Source organism: Trichosurus vulpecula, chromosome 9 (genome assembly GCF_011100635.1).
Source record: "Trichosurus vulpecula isolate mTriVul1 chromosome 9, mTriVul1.pri, whole genome shotgun sequence".
Taxonomy (NCBI): Eukaryota; Metazoa; Chordata; class Mammalia; order Diprotodontia; family Phalangeridae; genus Trichosurus; species Trichosurus vulpecula.
The window spans coordinates 159,556,957-159,562,109 of NC_050581.1; the positions used below are offsets into that span (position 1 = coordinate 159,556,957).

Sequence of the window (5,153 nt, forward strand, 5' to 3'; positions counted from 1 at the left end):
TCAAGAAACTTACAATCTTGAAAGAGAATTTTTTTAAAGTGCTGTTTCTATGTTCTTCATTGCTTTTTGGGTGACACCCTTCCCCCCCCCACCACCCAGCTTTAATATTTCAGATACTTTGGATACTGGAAGAATGTTGCTACTACAAAAAAGGACCTTCCTTTCAAAGAAAAGCTTGGGGTCATTAAGAGCACTGTGCAATGTATTAAAAAAAATTCAACCACTTACCTCTTTCTTTTCAGTTCTAGACCTACCTCATCCATTTGCAGAGTCAGGACAAAATATATAGGACTGATGGGTCACCTCTATGGGTTGTCCAACATCATAGTCTAGACAATAAGCATTCTTCATCTCTGTGGTTTTTCCATGTGGATAGTTAGGCCAAACTCTTTTCAGTGATTATAGATCTCATTTACAAGACTACAATATTCTTGAATTTGATAGTGACAGCATTCAAATGTAAATAGGGATTATAAATGGGAGGCTAGGTAGCTCACTGGATAGAGCATTGGACCTGAAATCAGGAAGACCTGGGCTCAAATCCAGTTTCAGACACTTACTAGCTGTGTGACCCTGGGCAAGTCACTTGACCTCCTTCATCTATAAAATGAGGATAGTAATTTCACCTACCTGTCAGGATTGCTATGAAGATAAAATGGCATGATATTTAATAAAGTTCTTCGCATACCTTAAAGTGCTAGCTATTATTAGTATTAGCTATTACTACATATGTACCCCTAGCATAGTGAATAATAATAAAAATAATAACTAACATTTCTATTGTATTTAGAAGTGTGCTAAGCACTTTAAAATTCCAAAGGAAGCACCTAAATGCTTGCTGATTGATTGGTTGGTTAATCATGGGGTCATAGATTTGGAGCCAGAAGGGACAGCAGAAGCCGAATCCAACTGCTTCATTTTACAGATGAGGAAACTAAAACACAGAAACATTATTAACCGTGAATTGTGCAAGAAAAGCCATGGAAAACAGATCACCAAAGAGGTATGTTACTGGAAAAAAGGTGGACTGCTTATGTGGCGAGAGGGAGGGATAACTCACGGACAGGCTAGATGCTATGGATGTCTATGGCCATGAGTTGAACAGGATGAGAGGGCATGGATTAGGCGTAACCTGCCTCATTGAAGAGAATGCCCACATCAACAAATTCCCCAATTCATCAAAAGTCTTATTTTATGCTAAAAAAAAAAGCCAAGGTACATTAATTTTCTTGGGTTTTTTAGTATATAGCTCTTCCTAGAAACAACTAATATATTTGCATTTACATACATTGCATTTCAGAGCTGGAACATTTCAGAGATCAAATGGTCTATTGTTTGTTGTTCAGTCACTTTAGTCATGTCCTACTCCTTGTGACCCCCTTTAGAGTTTTCTTGGCAAAGACAGATAAGGAAACAGAAGCAAACAGGGTAAAGTGACCTGCCCAGGGTCATACAGCTTGTAAGTGTCTGAGGTCAGATTTGAACTCAGGAAGATGAATCTTCCTGACTCTAGACTGGGCACACTATCCACTGTGCCACATAGTGGCCACATTTTCCATAGTAGCTACTTAGTAAAGTCACAGATTGGTTTAAAAAAAAATTGTGGATTCCAGTCCCTACCAGAGATTTTAAATTCCAACTCTTTCCCGCGATTTTAAAGGATTGTGCATATTTTCTTGTAAACAACAAAACTCTCTGGCATCCCCTTCTGTTTCCTCCCTGTCTCTGCAGAAACAAAACAAGGACTTCAAAAGGACAAACTTCAGTTTTTTATTCTCTCTCTGTCTCTCTGTCTCTGTCTCTCTATCTCCCTGTCTTTCTCTGTCTGTCTCTGTCTGTCTGTCTGTCTCTCTCCCTCTCTCAACACAGCAGACTTGTTTGTGGCCCAATAATTTGACTCATGTATCAGCTTTCCTAAAGAATCCAAATTCTGTTCTGATTCATTCTATTCTATTCTAATTCTGTTCTTGAGCTTTTGCTTAAATGGTGCAAAAGGTATTAAAATGGTATTTTTAAATGGTATTAAAAGATAAAATATGTTGATATTCTGGTCAGCCACAGTTAGTTAGACACATTGAATTTTGACTCAAGCATAGTGATGTCATTTTGGTCCTCTTCGAGAACGAAGGACAGAGGGCAGAGATAGTGTTTCTTTTTTTGTTTGTATCTCCGGTGCTTAATACAGTGCCTGGTATATGGTAGGCACATAATAAATTCCTATTGATTGATTGATTAGCTGTGTGGGGAGGGGAGAGGGGATGGAGATGCTTTAGTAATGAATCCTATGTTATTTTGAGTTAAATTTTCACTGGCTCACAGTCTTCTTACTGCAGAGATTCCAGGATTCTTTCAGAACCTCTGCCAAATAAGCTTGTCGGTGAAAGATTGCCTCACCCAATCACTGCATTTCTACGATCTCATGATCCTACAGTTCTGGCTTTTAGTCCATTTTCACACATCTGGCTTTGAGGCCAGATCTCTATCCAATATGCCATGATGCTTATGATATATATCCACATAATGATAATGCTAAATTATTATCAATAGCTATATTTAATTATATATTTGATATATTTATTACATAAAGCACAGATAAAATTTATTAATGAACATATTTCTTAATAAATTGTTATTAATAAATATATTAATAAACATGGAGAGTGTATAAAAGAGGTACAAATAAAGTACTTTAAACATTATTTTAATGTTTCAAAAGGACTGATAATAGTAACAATTATTGACATTTGCATAGAACTTTGAAGCTTGCAGAATGCTTTTGCATCGAATCCCATGAGGTGAATACTGTAGATCAATTAGTTAAAAAGCATTTGATAAGCACCTACTGTATACCAAGGATACACATATAAAGAATGAAACAACCCCGCTCACAAGGAGCATACTCAGTATTCTAAGGAGGAAGACAGCAGGCACAAATATAAAATATATTCATCCTAAATATAAAGATAAGAAACACAAAGTTGTTAAATAGAAGTAATTTGGGAGAAAGTGCACTAGCTGTTGGGGGACTACAAAAGTTTTCATGAAGAAAGTAGCTGAAGACAGGGAAACCAATTAGGAGGCTGTTGTAATAATCTATGCCCGAGGTGACAAGGTTCACCACTGCAGTAGTGGCTTTTGGAGCAGAGATAAGGGGTAGAGGTGGGAACAGCAAGATTTGGCAACTGTTTGGAAATGTGGGGTGGATGAGATGAAGAGCTGAGGGTGACAGAAAGATTATAAATCTAAGAGACTAGAAGAGTAGGGGCAACAGATAAAGGGAATTTTGAAGGGGTAAGGGAGGATGATGAGTTCTGTTTTCAACAGGTTGAGTTTGCAATGTCTCTGGGGCATCCAGTTTGAAACTTCCAATGGGCAGTTGGCAATACTAGTCTGAAGTTCAAGGGAGAAATTAGAGCTGGTTATATTGATCTATGAATCATCTGCATAGACATGCAAGCTGACTCTCAGGTCACTGACAGAGAGGGTAGAGGGAGAAGAGAAGCCATCTTAAGACAGAACCTTGGGGAAACACCTACAGAAGAATGATATAGATGATGAGTCAGCAAGGAAAACAGAGAAGGCATGGTCCTACAGGTAGGAGGAAATTCAGAAGAGAGTGGTGTCATGAAACCCTGGAGAGAAGGGAATATACAGGAAGAGGGGATGGTCGACAGTGTCAAATGAAAACATACTGAAGAGAATGAAGGCTAAGACAAGATCATCAGACTCAAGAGCACCAGGCTTAAAGTCAGGAAGTCCTAGGTTCAAATCTAGTCCCGGGGGGTAGTGCCCCATTGTTGGCAGCCCGAGCAGCCTCAGGGTTAGGGTAGGGCTTGGGGAGATAGTCAGAAAGCTTCCCTGGCCTCATGAACATCCCTCCATCTTCATTAGGGCCATCCTGAACCTCTGTCTCCTCTGCCAAGGCCTTGGCTTCTGATTCAGTGTAGCACGCACCCACCAAATGGCGATAAGCCAAGTAGTCCACGCTATGGCAGGAAGAGCACATCTGCTTATACACCTGGAAGCCCCGGCGAATGCTGCCATGGTCCAAGGAGGAGAGGAAGCCTCGGTGAGACCAGGCGTAGCTTGGTGGGTGCAGCTCTAGGTCACTGGCACCTACAGCAGTATGCAGAGCCACAGCAAGCCCTGCACCTCCCGCTGCCAGCATGCCCAGGGCTGACAGCACCACTTTCTGCCCCTCGAGAGGTTTGAGAATGAAGACACTGTGGCAGCCTGAGGCAGCCGTAGCACTAGAGTGCCGGGCCTAGCACCGGCCATCAGGACCCGGCCGTGGGCACGCTGAAGCCCCAGCACTGACAAGCGCTCCACAGCCCCGGACGCCTTCATCTCCGGCTTCCTCAACAACGCCGCCACCACCGTCCCGTGAGCCCACGCGGCCCCGGCCAAGGAAGGGAACCCTCGCCAGAGCAGCGCCGAGCTCGGGCCGACGCAACGGGGCGGGGCCTCCTAGCTATTATTATTATTGTCTGAAAAGAGCAGTTTCAGTTGAGCCTTTTGTGGCTTAATTCCTTGAGGTGGCTAAACCCTTGAGAAGGCTTTCTCCGCTTCTCCCCTCACTCTCATGGTAACTCTACAATCTGGTTTCCAACCTCATCATTCAACCCAGACTGCTCTCTCTAAATTTACCAATGATCTTTCAGATGTCAAAACCAATGGCCTTCTCTCAGTCTTCATGATCCTCAACTTCTCTTCAGCCTTGCCAGTGATGATCGCCCTCTCCTCTTTGTTATTCTTTTCTCTCTAGATTTTTGAGATACCACCGTCTCAGTTCTTCTCCTATCTGTGTGTCCACTCCTCAGGCTCCTCCCACTTGACCTTTATCTAGGTCACTGTGGCTGTCCCACAGGGCTCTGTCCTGGGCCCATCTTCTCTTCTTCCTCTATACTACTATACTTGGTGATCTCATGGGCTCCCGTGGATTTTCATCTCTATGCTAATGATTCTCTACTTATCTACTTAGCTTTCCCTAATCTCTCTGCTGACCTTCAGTCTCACATCTCCAACTGTCTATCAGATTTCTCTAAATGAGCAACCAGTAGATATCTCAAACTCAACATGTCCAAAACAGAACTCATTATATTTCCCCCTAAGCCTTCCTCCCCTCCAGACTTCCCTATTACTATCAAGGGCAA

At 42.2% G+C, this 5,153-nt stretch overlaps 1 pseudogene; it reads right to left on the reverse strand.

Annotated features, from left to right (window-relative positions):
* Nucleotides 1-3,748: 3,748 nt before the first annotated feature.
* LOC118832280 lies at nt 3,749-4,347 on the reverse strand (annotated as a pseudogene).
* Between the last annotated feature and the right edge of the window lie 806 nt (nt 4,348-5,153).